The 16,240-nt window shown below is 38.4% G+C and overlaps 1 pseudogene; it reads right to left on the minus strand.

The window, feature by feature from the left end:
- Nucleotides 1-1,272: 1,272 nt before the first annotated feature.
- LOC143405746 (phosphatidylinositol N-acetylglucosaminyltransferase subunit C-like) lies at nt 1,273-2,140 on the minus strand (annotated as a pseudogene).
- Between the last annotated feature and the right edge of the window lie 14,100 nt (nt 2,141-16,240).

Raw genomic sequence — 16,240 nt, forward strand, 5'->3', positions numbered from 1 at the left:
ACGTTGCCTGTTGATTCCTGGTACATAAATGCTTTGCCAGTGGTCTGCCAGCCCTGTTAAATCTAGGAAGGAGAGATTTGTTTGAACAGGTCCCTTTCTTCCTCACACTGCACCAACACTACAAAAACAAAACAAGAAAAACAACAGAAAAACCCCAAATTCCAGGTCACTTAGTGATTTACCTCCATAGGGATTAAACAATGCTGAACAGAGGCTGCGTGTAGCTGTCACCATGAGGCCATTGTCATTTTAAAGTCTGGCCCAGACATGCTGTTCAATTAAAGAAAGTTCTAAATCCAGGGATTTGGTAGTGGGGATCTAATTATGGAACATAATTACCTGTGGGCCTTTGACATGCCTGAAGCCAGGGTGAGTGGAGCAGGCTAGTGCCCAGGGCACCGACTTATGCTTCAGGGCTTGCTGTGACCTCTTGCCCGAGGAGCTCCCTTCAAATAAATCTTCCCCACAAATGTCCACTCCTTTCCAATTGGGAAGGGAGTAAGGGTGAATGTGTAATTCTTGAATAGTTCCTTTGGAATTTGCATCTTGGCGACTCTCTCATAACTTAAATTTATGTCTGATTTCTTTCTTGAGTCTTTAATTGTAGTTTCCACTTTAATATTCTAGGGTGTGTGCACAAATGGATAAAGAAAGAGAGAGAACCAGGAGATTTAATGGACTATTATCTCCCTCTTAATACTTTATTTTCTTAATTTTTTTATGTTAACCATATATTACTTTTATAATGTGAAAGCCTGAGCCCCAAAAGTAACAAGGCAGCCGAGCTATGAAAATAATTTTTTAAATTTTATTTGTTCTTTTTAGATATACTGAAATTAATTTGTTTTTATTCGGTTATTCTTTTCTTCCCCTTCTCTTTCCTACCCCTCTCCCTCCTTCCCCCACCTCTTCTCCTTCTCCTCCTCCTCCTCCTCATCATCATCTTCCTCCTCCTCCTCCTCCTTCTTTTTCTTCTTCTTCTTTTTTGCATTGTTACTTTTAAATAGAGACCATATCACTTCATTTGTTATAGTGAATAACAAATGAGAGGCAATATTTCAAGAGGGCACCAGAAACCCTTTCCATCAATCATAAAATGGCAGAAAGCGAAAGTCTCTTCAACCACCCAAGCCTTTGGTTATTTTTTCTTTTGATCTCTGTTCTCTCAGGCACATCAGCCTGCTGCTTCCAGAATGGGCTCTGCCTTCAGAGTTTGTGCTGGTTAGGATGCCAGTCTACCAGCTGCCTTAACAATGTAATGGGGTCCCTCACTTAGCTGAGGAACCTGGACAAGCCTTCTTTGATTTCAGCCTCATCTCAAGGCCCAGGGGTGTTTTCTTTAAAGAGCTTCAAGGGAATGAGGTAGAAAGGGCAGAGACAGGAGATGGAAACCAACAGAAGAGCCAAGAGTATGGTCCCCACAGGACTAATGGACCGCAGGCCTCAGAAGGCTGGAAACGCAAAAAGCAGAGTGACCCCCCCACAGCTGCGGGAAGTACAGGCCTTCAGTTTCTTCTGTAACATGGGCCACAGTGCAAAAATCTGGACAGGAAATGTCACCATGATGGAGGCATGCAAGGACCGGGGAAGAAGTGAGGCCAGGCAGACAGAAGCAAAGATGGCCATGCTGGATACAATGGCGGCGTTGGCCCCGTAGTCCAAGAAGATGAGGTGGCCCAACAGCATGAAGACTGGCATGGCACAGATGGTGTCAGTGCTAATGGACTATCAGGGTCTTCAGCTCTGGTGAAAAACCGTAAGTGAAAGTAGTGAAGACCCGGGCACCCCGCAGGTCAGCCCACTGGGCCCGTCTGCTCTTCTTCCACCCTTGGCCTCCATCAGTGAAATCCAACAAAATGTGACCAATCAATGAAGATGCCAGGCCAGTTCCAAAAAGTCAGTGGGGGGTCCAAAAGACCCTGGTCCACATACCACCAAATGACCACGAAAACACTGACACTGCCCAGCTGTTGTATCACCACACTGGACCCGAAGACCACAGCCCGAAATTGGTATTTGTGGGCACAGAGCTTTTGCAGGAACCACAGGTCCACGTAGTTATCAGGGAAGGGCTGTGCCCATCCAAGACCTTCTGCCACCTGGCATCCTTGGTGCTGGTTACAGGTTGGGCACATATCATCTTATTCTTTCCCTTAAAAACTCAGGCCAGTCCACTCTCCCTCCAAGAAGTCCATGTGGTTTTCATTCTTTGTGAAATTTTGAAATAAGACGTCTCTGGAAATTCCATGCTGTTCTCTATCAGACTTTCCTTGTTTTCAAAGGCAGCAATCCAGGGTAGGCCTACAATAGATGAGTTTGTTCTCTGAGGCAGGACAGCAAAATTCCTGCCCCTGTAGGGATAAGTGGTCCGGGTGGTTGGCCATCAATTGCCCACTGGCTTCTGCTTCTAGGGTCGCAGCCTCCTTCGAACTTGTGATCCTCCTGCCTCAGTCTCCCAAGTAGTTAGGATTATAAGCCTGCACCGCTGGGCTTGACTCCTTCTGATATTTCTTCTAAGAATACATTTTAAAGAATGCATGCTATTTTTCTAAGATTACTTGAAGGGGAAATATAAAAGATATTTACTTTGTAATTATTTTAAGTATAAAATATGATTTTCAATTATAAAATATGAAGGTTAAAGAAAAGCTGACCATGGTGGTACACACCTATAATCCCAACAACTTGGTAGGCGGAGGCAGGAAGACTGCAAGTTCAAGGACAGCTTCAGAAATTTAGAAAGGCTCTGTCTCAAAATAAAAAGAAAAGAGTTGGAGTGGTGGCTCAATGGTAGAGCACTTGCCTATTATGTGTGAGGCCCTGGGTTTGATCCTCAGCACTGCAAATAAACAAACAAACAAACAAACAAACAAACCATTTACAACTAAAAATATTTAAAATAAAATAAAATAAAAATGGCTGGGGATGTAGTTCAGTGATAAAGCACCTCTGGGTTCAATTCATAGTATAAAAAGAAGATTAAAAAAAAAGAAAGAAAAAAAGAAGGTTAAGGAAGGCTTAATATGTTTTAATTTAAAAATGTTCAGGTAATATTTATTAACATATGAAATGCTCACAATAATCTGCGGAAGCAAAAAAAAAAAAACTTATTCCTATTTTTAAAGGTTAAGGAATTATGAGGGTCCTGGTCTCCAAGGTAGACTCCTATTGAAGTTTAACTGATATTCTAGGTAAGTTCCTTTGCCACACCAAATAGTAATTACATTTTGTTAAATATCATGTGATAGCTGTGATGACTACTTGCATGTGTGGTAGGTAATTTTATGTGTCAATTTGGCTAGGCCGTTGTACCAAGATATTTGGTCAAATATTATTCTAGAAGTTTCTGAGAAAGTATATTTTAGATGAAATTAACAATCTGATTCATGTTCCATAATGTATATGGGCCTCATCCAATAAATTGAGGGTCTTAAAAGAAAAAGTACTACTCTCCCAATAGCCTACTTCTCCTACACCCTGAAGAGAAGGGAATTTTGTGGGTAGACAGCCTTAGACTCCAGCTGTAGCTCTTCCTTGGGTCTGCAGCCTGCTGGCCTAAGCTGCAGATTTTCAACCTGTCAGTCTCCCCAGCTGTGTGAGCTAATCATTTAAAATAATTCTTTCTCTATTCTCTCTCCACATCCTATTGGGTCTGTTTCTCTGGGGAGTTCTAATAAAATATTATACAATTTTCTTTTCATAAAACTTTTACTTGGCTTTTTAAAAATAAAACTCCACTATTGGTTAATGTTTCTGCTTCTTGGTATCCCCTTGGGTTTCAGGAAAGAGTTGCCCAATATGCAATGGAAGAGAAGAAGGTTAAAGGAACTCAAGAAATTCAACTGTTTGCATAGTCAGCTGTTAAATAATTGAGACTTTAATGAATGTCTAAATAAGTAAATTAAATGGGATGATAGGACTTGAATAAGACCAACAGAAGGCAAATGGTTTTGGTGAACATAACAAAACAAAAAACAAAACAACAACAAAAAAACCCAAACAAAACAAAAAACTTGTACAGGTTGGAAGATTTTTATTGTAATCTAGAACTGTGCTAATTAGTGGAATTTTTTTTTGTATTTCTAGTATACATTCCTCCTATTTTCATCCGAATGTGCTGCTGGCAGTCTGGCTGAGCAAGTTCAATGACATTCTTCCCTTTGAACCTGCAGTCATTGTGATCCCTTCTCAGCCAGCCCTATTCACACAGCGGACTGCTTTTCTAGGCTGTGTTCTTTTAAATTCTTCCTTTAGTGTCCCTATGGCAATCTCACTTAAAATACCGTAACTCTTCTCACTGTCAGATCTAGCAATATTGGAAAAGAGTTGCGATTACTTGACAATAAAAAAATACATATATTAAAGGAGATCGATACGTCTGCAGCTCAAGGAGAATCACAATTCAACATTCTGCCAACTGGATCAATTAATTTAATAACATCCATTAAAGGAACCTGAGATAACCACGTAGGCAGTCCTCACTCATTACCAATTAAACAAATCCTCAAAGAAAGGTAAAAAATTTGCAGTAGAGAAGCAAGAATCCTTAGAACATGAAAATATTTACTAACTAGCCTGTGCTTACAAAATTAATCTCCAGTTGTGTTTCTCTTCCTATTAAGATCACTGAGGATTTTTTAAAAAATATTTTTTTAGTTGTAAAGGGATCTTTTATTTTATTAATTTATTTATATGCAGTGCTGAGGATCAAACCCAGGGCCTCACACATGCCAGGCCAGTGCTCTACCACAGAGCCACAACTCCAGCTCCATCACTGAGGATTTTATAGAATATCGTATGCCTTTTCCATAAGCTCCTTACTCATTTTGGATGCCACAATAAAATGCAAATCAAATGCAAAGTGAAATTTCAAATTCTACGAAAATCATAGGATTGCATGCAGTTGTTGAGCACAAAGTTGAAGAACTTTTCAACACTATAGCAAAAAACAAAAACAAAAAGAACATTAGGCACAATTAAACCAGATAACAATAAAAGATGACAAATATCTACCCAGATGATGAAGTAATCAGTACTTCAAAAAAGTTTGATTTGCACATCAAAGGATTAAGACATGTACTCAGAAGAACTGATGAAGCACTCATATATTTCTGCAAAAATAACAAGATTTACATCATGCTGCACAAACCAAATGTGAAGGATATAATTTTGTGGTCTAGGGATTTTGTCAGAAAAAAATGCTACTAAGAAACACCCAAAACTCAAACAATACTTGGTTCATTTTTACTCATTTCTCTCCTCCTTTATTGAACCACAAGTAGAGAAGCTTATGTTAATAATTGTTTTGCTGTGGCAAACCATCATTCTTGTATGATTAGGATCCTCTCTTGTTTTATCTATCATTTATCTAATCTGTTTTCACTGCATTTACTAATTCCATTCAACTCCCTCCCGTAGGAACTCTGATACTATATTTATTCTGTATCCTACCTATGTCATTCTTTGATTCTCGATTCTTGACCTAAACCCCACGTTACAGGGTTCTGAATATCATGAAAAGAAATTTATTTAATAATACCCAGTACCTCTTTCACTCAGCATCTGTGCTCAGGGCTGGCAGAGCACTACCTGTAACCCTCAATGCACACCCTCCTAATAACCCCAGGGAAAGCAGTGTGACTCAGTGTCTCTTGCCTATATCATCTATGTTGAAATACAGTGAAACATTGTTTATTGTGTTTTTGCCAATACCAAAACAGGTTGTTTGCAGTGCAGGGAGGATCTGAACAGTGGGAAATCTTAGCTAGGAGAAAAGACAAATTGTCAAATCTTTGCTCTCAGACAGTATGAATGTCATAGATTCTGGCTACATCAAATATTGTTTCCAGTAGTGAATATTTGTTTGATTTCTCTTTGTGCCCATTTCTCACTTCTGACTGTTCAAATCATGGCTGAAGAAGGATTTGCAAAGTAGCATATTATTGGCAACAGTTACTCATAACAGCTCAAGAATTGTCTGTAATATTAGATAATTACTCAAACATTGTTGGCTCAATAACAAAATAGAGATGTGCAACCTTTCCCCAACCTGTAGTTGACTTTTGCCAGCTTTTAGTCATATGTATCTAAGCATATCTTGGCATGTTTTAAAATTTTATCAGCAACACATAGTAAATAAAAAAAAGTATTGTGTCCATCTATAACTAAAAATATCTAAAAAAAATTATCATTAAGGAGTTATCCTTCAAATAAAAGAATTAGAGAATTTACTTAGTAATTTGTCAATCTGATTTGTAACTTTTAAATTGGTAGATGTTTTCATCAGCTTTTTCACTGATGTGACTAAAGGATCTGTAGGGGAGGAAAAGTTTATTTGAGGGCTCACGGTTTCAGAGGTTTTAGTCCAAGAAGGCTGGCTCCATTCCTCCGGGCTTGAGGTGAGGCTGAACATCATGGCAGGAGAATGCAGTGGAGGGAAGCAGCTCACATCATGGCGATAAAGAAGCAGAGAGAGAGAGAGACTCCAGCTGCGATATAAAATATATGCTCCATAGCCACGCCCCCAATTAACCACTTCCTCCAGCTGCACCCCACGTGCCTCTAGTTACCACTCAGTTAATCCCATCTGGGATTAATTCACTGATTAAGACTCACAATCCAATCATTTCTCCTCCAAACCTTATCTTGCATTGTCTCACACGTGGGCTTTTGGAGGGCATCTCATATCCAAACCATAACAGTAGATACATATAGACCTCCTTTTATATTGTCCCAGTGTTCTGAGTGGACTGGATTCATTTATTGTTATATTTTTTTATTTGTAGAAATACTACTGTCCTGTAGTTTTCATTTCCACTCCCTCCTCCTTTTCCTCCCTTCCCTTCTATCCCTCCTTTCCCTTCCTCTCCCTCTTCCTCTCTTTCTCATTGTCCCCCCACTCCCTTTTTTCTTTCTCTCAGTTGCTTGATGTAAATTCTAGCCAGGTAACTGTGTGTGTGTATGTGTGTGTGTGTGTATATATATATATATATATATATATATATATATATGCACTAATTAGCATGGTTCATCTAAATATGGCAAATAGTCCTTACTGGTCATCTATCACATTGTCTATCACAGTAAGATTGTCTTCAACTTCCCTTAGTGACAAATAATACTGTAATGAACCTCCTTCATTGTAGATTGTGTGACGGACAGATTTCCCTCCAGAAAGTATGTACCAGTTTCCACTCTGGCTAGGTGAACAGGGAGTTCTATATCACCACATCCCTCTCAAAATGTATCATTATTCTGCTTGCTAATCTTTGCCAATCTAATGGAAATAAAGTGCTATTTGTCAATCAAATGGAAATAAAGATTTCTGGGCATACTGATAAGTTTGGTTTCTTCTGTGAATTTCCTGTTTATAACTTAACCCTTTCTTTTTGTTTTTGAAAGAATTCTTTTGTCTGTTTCAGATATTAGATCTTTACATAGTTTACAAATTGCACATGTATCTCTCGATCTGATACTTATTTGCTTACTTTGTTGACAATGATATTAACTGGAAAGACATCTTCACTTTTGATTTAATAAAATTTTATTTTCTGGTTCAGTATTGAAAATTCTGTCTGAGAAGTTCTTTTCCTTTGTTCATAAGGATTTTCCTTCACCCTCCTGTCTAAAGTGTATTTCAATTTTGAGTCTTTAATCCCTCTATGATCTCTGTTGTTTGGGGTGTTAGGTCTTTTGCTCACTGAGTGACACAGTTTTCCACTGACAGTGACCACAGTAGTTGTTCTTGTCTTCATGGATTTGTGCCTTTTCATCAGATACTAAATCCTCACATGTGCTATATCTATTTCTGAATTAGCTATTCCAGTACATCATTCCACTTCCTATTTTACTTTAATGTGTTTTTGCACTGTAATATATTGTAGTACCTAACAAGAAAAATTTCTCTCTCTCTCTCTCTTTTTTTTTTTTGCAAAGATGCTTTAGAGTATTACTTCATTGAATCTTAGTAAAATATGGCTGGAATTTTCACAGGCATAATTTTTTTTATACTAGGGATTGAACCCAGAGGTGCTTAATCACTAAGCCACATCCCCAGTCTTTTAAAATATTTTATTTAGAGGCAGGGTCTCGATGAGTTGCTTAGGGCCCTGGGATTATAGGTTATGCCACTATACCTGGCATGAATTTTAAATTATAGATTAACTTGATGAGAATTGAGGGCTTTGAAAAATTAAGTTATCCTACCCAATATATGGAATATCATTTCACTTATTCAGACCCTTTTAAGTGTCTTCTCATAGAATCTTAAATTTTCTGCAAAGGGTAATGATTCCTCCCATCCAATTGTCATTTTCTCTCTTTCTGGGAGTTTTATTTTTGAGAGCTTGGCATTTCTACTTCTCTTCTCCATATCTCATAGTCATTCTTTTTATATTTTTAGTCCCTTTAACTTTTTCTGATACTTTCTAGGAGAGTTCCTTCAGCTTACCTCCAAGATTATTGATCTACTTATTGAGTGTACCCATCCTACTTAACTTACTGTATTTCAGTTCAATTATAATATTTCTTCAATTCTTATGACTCTATGGTTCATATTACTAATATATCCAATGTCATTAAAAATATTTATTTTACTTACTTTTGAATTCTTATTTTTCAGGTAATTCTTTTCAGTGTGTTTGTTTGTTTTTTCCTTATGTTGGAAATATTCCTTGGGTAATTAGTTTTGTAGGTAGTTAGTTAATATTTCCCAAGGACTATCAGCTACCTGTCGCCAAGCAGGGATTGGGAAGGATTCTAGAGTTTAGGAAGCTCACCAATGAATAAATAATTTCAGTAAAGATAAGTGCCGCAGTCTGGCTGGGCACAATTCAGGAGCCACTTGTCAAAAGAAACTAACTTTATTTTTAGAACCACACAAGATAAACAAAACAGCTCCTCAGGAAAAAACCCTCAGAGCCCAACTGCCACCACTGGCTTCCCACAAGCCACACACCCCAACAACCAACCTCCCACAATCCTCCTGCTCTTGAGGCCGATTGGCTGGGTCGCATGGGCGGAGCCAAAAAAGTCCCCCAATGAGCAGCTCCGTGGTCTGAAAGGGCAGGGAAACAGCCCAATGAGCATCACCGCAGAGGAGCCAATCAGCTAGATGTTGCTAGATGTTGCTGGGGCTGCTGTGAGCCAATCATCAGCTGGTAGTCTGAAAGTTTGCTGGAGCCCCTTCGGCTGTGGCTCTCAACATCTCCCCCTCTCTGTTTAAACAAGAAGCATGTGGCTTAGGGACCGTGTCTGCCTTAGGTTGTCCAATAGTACATATGGTCCTTACCCGTTATTGGATGAGCTGACCTCAAGGCATCAGCCTCCTGTCTTAGGTTGGTACCATAGTAATTGGATCTTACCCGTCATTGACTACCAGTCCAGTATACAGCCACACCTGTGTAGAGGTCTTCGTACCAGCGGGGGGGTGAGGTTCTTTGCCTCACCTCTGTTGGCCCCCAAATTTTAGCTGAACGATCATGACAAACAGAAGGGAGGAAGATACACCAAGCCAGCTGACGGCTCCTTTTGGAAAAATTGTACCACCGATGACACCATCAGCATAAATACCCCAACACTACCAGAAGTTGCTGCACCAACAGATAGTTCACAAGCATACAAGTGAGTTCACAATGCATATAAGTGATACATAGTCCAGGCAAGTTCTGCAAGCAGTTCAGTGATGGCTATTGCAGAAGCTGTAGATTGGTTTTATCTTTGTCTTCATGCACTGGGATGAAGATAGGAATTCTGACAATAATGGCTAAAGAAAAATTATATAACATTATATAACATTCCAGAAGACACTAAAAGAAAACAATTTTCTTAACAATTTACATTGTCTTCACTGAAGATAGGAATTCTGGCAATAATGGCTAAAGAAAAAATTATGTAACATTCCAGAAGGCACTTAAAGAAAACAATTTTCTTAACAATTTACATTGTCTTCACCGGCACTGGGATGAAGATAGGAATTTTGGCAATAATGGCTAAAGAAAAAATTATGTAACGTTCCAGAAGGCATTAAAAGAAAACAATTTTCTTAACAATTTACATTATCTTTAAGAGAATTATTAAATATAATGAAAAGGAAAGGTGAAAGTAAACAAACAGATCTGTTAACCTCCTTTTTTGTTCACATTTTAAAACAATCTTCAACAGTTGTGTACCCAATTTAAATTAAACCATTTAAATCACGTGAATAAAAAAAAGAAATTATTTGGATCCATTTTTTCATGAGCGCTCATCATATATGACATATGGACATACGTACATTCAAACACAAAACACAAGTGTGCACACATAATACATACGACACATAACATAATAGTAAAGGCCTTATAACATTTTCAAAAAATAGGACTGATCAGCAAAACATTAACCTAGGTCTGTATGAGCTCAAAAAAAAAAAAAAAAAATATGGGAAAGGGCAATAATAAAATAGATATTGAAAAAAGCATTCTGGTTCTGTCGCAGATGTAAGAATAACCAAACTGGAGTTCTGGATATCACATCTTCTTTTTGGTCTGTAGAAATCGCTTTAGTTAATCTGTCTGGAATCCAAATCAGCTGCTGTTCTCCCTGTGGAAACACATAAACAGACCCCCGATTCCAGGCAATCACTGGGTCAGGACCTTAGTTAATCTCTCTGGAATCCAAATCGGCTGCTGTTCTCCCTGTGGAAACACACAAACAGACCCCCGACTCCAGACAATTACTGGGTCAGGACCTTTCCATTGTCCTGTTAGAATATCCTTCCAAAGTACCTTGGGCTTATATACATTTTTTGGACACATATGCCTTTCCGCAGCACTAAGCCCTGATGAATCCAAATTTAAAAAGTTTAGAGTAAAAAGGGTTATTTTAAGTTTATCTTTGGGGAATATATACCCCTTCCCAATTCCTTCTTTTTGCTTTAATAAGTACATTTTAATAGTTTGATGAGCTCTTTCAACTATGCCTTGTCCCTGTGGATTGTATGGGATTCCTGTTATATGAGTAATGCCAAATGATGAGCAAAATTGTTTAAAAGAGGTAGAAGTATAACCAGGGGCATTATCTGTTTTTAACTGTTTTGGAACGCCCACAGTGGCAAAATTTTGTAAGCAATGAGCTATAACATCTTTAGTTTTTTCTCCGGCATGAAGGGAGCCCATCAAAAATCCAGAAGAAGTATCAACTGTAACATGCAAATATTTTAATTTTCCAAATTCTGGCAAGTGTGTGACGTCCATCTGCCAAATATGGTTAGGTATCAATCCTTTAGGATTGACTCCAAGATTAACTTGTGGTAAAAAGGTCACACAATTTTGACATTGTTTTATTATTTGTCTAGCTTGTTCCTTAGTTATTTTAAAACGCTTTTGTAAAGTATTAGCATTGACATGGAACTTTTTATGAAAATTTATAGCTTCTTCTAGTGTAGAGAAAATATGTATGTCATGTGTAGTTTTATCTGCTAAATCATTGCCCAAACTAAGGGCTCCAGGCAATCCTGTATGTGCCCTGATATGTCCTATAAAGAATGGATCTTTTCTGTCCCAGATTAGACTTTGTATAGTGGAAAACAAAGAGAAAATAGTAGAGGAAGGGGAAATCCTACCAGCATCTTCAAGGGATACTATAGCATTAACTATATACTGACTATCGGAAAATAAATTAAATACAGAATTTTTAAACATCACAAAAGCCTGTAATACTGCCTTAAGCTCTACCTTTTGAGCTGATTGTTTGGGTACTAAAAATGTAAAAGTTCGATCAGGTGTAACTATTGCTGCTGTACCATTATTTGATCCATCAGTGAATATATTTGGAGCATTCCCGATAGGTGTTTTTCTTGTCATTTTTGGAAAAATTACAGGATGCGATGACCAAAAAGACAATAAAGGATTAGATGGTAAGTGGTTATCAAATGAAACATTAGATTTGCACATGATTATTGCCCAAGTATTTAACTCATTAGCTAACTCATCAATTTGATTCATAGTATATGGAGTAATAATTTTATTGGGAGAAATTCCAAACACTCCCTTTGCTGCTTTTATTCCTTTGAGTATTAATTGTCCTACAGCCTCAGGATACCTAGTAAGAATAGTGTTAGGAGAATAAGATAAATGTATCCATAATAATGGGCCTTCTTGCCAAAATACTCCTGTAGGAATATTTTTTGTTGGTAGTACAATAAATAATAAAGGCAAACTTATATCAATTCTATCCAAATGCATATTTTCCATATATGTTTCAATGATTTTTAATGCCTTTCTTGCTTCAGGCGTTAACATTCGGGGTGAATTTGGATCTGATGGACCTTTTAGGATATCAAATAAAGGTCCCAACTCTCCTGTTGGTATACCTAGATAAGGCCTTATCCAATTTATGTCTCCTAATAACTTTTGAAAGTCATTAAGTGATTTGAGTTGATCTACTCGTATTTGAATTTTTGGTGGACGGACCATGGTTGAGGATAATAGAACTCCTAAATAATTAATTGGAAAATTTAATTGTACTTTATCTATTGCTATCTCTAGATTATAATTTTTTAATAAGTTTGTAAGTGTGGCATAACAGTCCAGCAATGTGTTTTTAGCTTTGTGTGCTAATAATACATCATCCATATAGTGAAATATTTGTAGTTCAGGATTTTGATTTCTAAGTGGCTGGATTACTTTGTTAACATAAATTTGACATATAGTTGGGCTGTTAGCCATCCCTTGAGGGAGTACTTTCCATTCATATCTCTGATCAGGACCTTCATGATTCAGTGCAGGGATAGTAAATGCAAAATGTGGACTATCCTCAGGATGAATTGGAACTGAAAAAAAACAATCTTTAATATCTATAACTAAAACATACCAAGTTTTTGGCAAAGCAGACAATTGAGGAATCCCCGATTGAGCAGGTCCCATAATAACCATCTCATTATTAATGGCTCTTAAATCTTGCAATAATCTCCATTTACCAGATTTCTTTTTGATGACAAAAATGGGAGTATTATGGGGAGATACAGAAGGTTGTATATGTCCTTCTGCTAATTGTTGTTTGACCAGATCATGGGCTGCTAGTATCTTTTCTTTAGTCAGGGGCCACTGAGGAACCCATACTGGTCTTTCTGATTTCCAAGTAATTTTTATTGTCTCAGTGGCCCTTTCTGAAAATCCAACCCATGTCTGTCTGTTCCTTGATCTATTTGTATTGGTGCTGCTATACCTTGTTCTTGTTTTCCTAATCTTTTTCCTTTCCTAAAACCTTGTCTAGTCATAATAGTGGGTGCATTTTGGTTGATGTTATTTGTTAATGTCAAACCTAATTGATCTAGGACATCTCGTCCCCATAAATTTATAGGAAGATGACCCAATACATATGGCTGTATAGTTCCTTCACATCCTTCAGGATCCTTAATGGAGTACCCTCTATGGTGGTTTGAGAACGGCATTCATTAGCCCAATGTCTCCCTCTATGGCATCGTGGGCAAATACCCGGTATTCTACTCCTTTGATACCTAGTTTTGTTAAACCCTCCTCCTATGGGGCAATTCCTTTTAAAATGTCCTGTTTGTTCACAATTGTAGCATGTTCTTGGCCTGGCATCTAAAGCCTGTTTTACTGCAGCTGCCACAATTTGCCCTTGTTCATTAATGTCTCTGGCATCTAAAGCCTGTTTTACTGCAGCTGCCATTACTTGCTCTTGTTCATTAATGTCTCTACATAATTTAATATATGTGTTTAAATCTTCATGTTTCCATGGTCTAATGATATCTCTGCACCAACGATTCGCTTGGTCATAAGCCAGTTGTTTTATTAATGGCATTGCTTGTTCTGTATTCCCAAAAACTCTGGTAGCTGTTTGAATAAGCCTATCTACAAATTCAGCATAAGATTCATTAGTTCCTTGTATTATCTTAGATAATTGACCTTGTAAACCTCCATGTCCTTGTAAAGTCTTCCATGCCTTAACTGCATTTACAGCAATTTGTAAATATACACCAGGATCATATGCAATTTGTTGCTGCTGATCCTCATAAGGTCCCTTTCCTAACAACATATCTAGATTTCTCTGAGGATAACCAGCTGCTGCATTTCGCCTAGCCGTTTCCTTGCAAAATTCCTCATTGGCAACCTTCCATAACAGGTATTGTCCTCCATTTAGCACAGCTTTACACATATTAGCCCAATCTGCTGGCGTCATGTTCAAGTTGGTAATGGATTCGACCAAGCTTACAGTGAAGGGTGCTTGAGGACCATAGGTTGTTACAGCCTCTTTTAGCTGCTTCACTGTTTTGAAATTTAAAGTATGGTAAATTCGCTGCCCTCCTACCTCAAATACAGGGCATGTTAATACTTGAGATCCTGTCTCAGGATCTGAACTATCCACTGCGGGGGTTGGGGGCCTCTCAGCATATGAAGGTGGCCTTGTCAGTTGGACACTTACGTCCTCTGGTGATAGAAAGGTGTTAGTAGCAGTCTCCTGTAGAGGTGGTGCTGTTGGTTGGACACTTAAGCCCTCTGGTGATAGAAAGGTTTTAGTAGCAGTCTCCTTTTGTAACTTTCCCCCTGATGGCTTTTTCTGCTCTAAACTTTCTTTCTCTGTCTGATTAGCTCGAAAGACCTTCTCTTTTACTTGAATCTTTTCCTCTTTCTGACTAACTTGAGAGACCTCCTCATTTACTTGAATCAATATGTCTTCTCCTTCCTCTACCTTTGTCTGAATTGAAGGTTTTGGACTAAGAAAACCAGATACCAACCCCCACAATGCCAATGTGCCAGCTGGCAGAGTTCCTGGGCTGTTCTTTTCTATTCTTTTTAAATCTTCACCATGATGGTTCCATTGTGATATATTTAACAACTCCTCCTTAAAAAGCCATGGGCTACATTTTTGTATTGTATCAACGTATGCCCTGACTGCTCTTGATTTTACTGGGATGCCTCCTTCCTCTAACAATTTACTTAACACTCTTTCGGTTTGTTTTTTACTAATTTCTGATCCCATATTTCTACTATAATACAACCCAACAAGATGACGCCAAACAAAACCGAGACAGAATGAAATAAAAATGGAACAACAAAAATTCATTATAGCCTTTCTATCCTCCTTATATGTGCATCTGTCCTTTCTCCCTATCTGTTCCTCAGACGTAAATAGTTTTTCCTCAGAAGTGAGCGGTTTTTCTTCCATCTCACTCATCTCCAGGGACAGGCAACTTAAAACAAAAATGAAGCAAAACAAAAGAGGAATCTTAAAATGGCTCCCCATCCTCTCACCCTGCCCTCAGGGGCGAGCGGTTTACTTACCCTCAGTCGCTCCCCGTGCGAGCCACCAAATGCCGCAGTCTGGCTGGGCACAATTCAGGAGCCACTTGTCAAAAGAAAGTAACTTTATTTTTAGAACCACACAAGATAAACAAAACAGCTCCTCAGGAAAAAACCCTCAGAGCCCAACTGCCACCACTGGCTTCCCACAAGCCACACACCCCAACAACCAACCTCCCACAATCCTCCTGCTCTTGAGGCCGATTGGCTGGGTCGCATGGGTGGAGCCAAAAAAGTCCCCCAATGAGCAGCTCCGTGGTCTGAAAGGGCAGGGAAACAGCCCAATGAGCATCACCGCAGAGGAGCCAATCAGCTAGATGTTGCTAGATGTTGCTGGGGCTGCTGTGAGCCAATCATCAGCTGGTAGTCTGAAAGTTTGCTGGAGCCCCTTCGGCTGTGGCTCTCAACAGATAAGTGATATGCAACAAAACAAAACAAAACAAAAAACCATCATGAGTGAAGGTCATTTGGTACTTTGGTATGGTTAGTTGATAAGGAAAGACCTCTGAAGGCTTATAGTTGATCGAGAGAGAACTGAGAAAGAGCAGTAATGAGAAGATCTGGGAAAAGAGCGTTCCAGGTAGAAACTGTACATATGTCGACACTTTGGGGACAACCAGTTTGGTTATACTTAAAGAACAAAATCTAGGTCACTGGTATAAGACAGATGGCAGGGTGATATGGGGTGAGAACAAAGAGATAGGGAAGGCCCAGATTTCACACAGCTATGCGGTAAGGAGTTTGTATTTTATTCTGAATCAAATTCCATAAATTTCAAAATTAGCAGTGAGGTGATCTCATTTGCTCACCCCGTTCAACATGTATATTATGAAAATTTTAAACATACCATAAAGTAGAAAGAATTTTACTCTTTATATGTTCACCAATAGATTCTACTATTAACATTTTGCCAAACTTTTTTTTTTAATCGCATA

This window comes from Callospermophilus lateralis, chromosome 8, assembly GCF_048772815.1.
Source record: "Callospermophilus lateralis isolate mCalLat2 chromosome 8, mCalLat2.hap1, whole genome shotgun sequence".
Taxonomy (NCBI): domain Eukaryota; kingdom Metazoa; phylum Chordata; class Mammalia; order Rodentia; family Sciuridae; genus Callospermophilus; species Callospermophilus lateralis.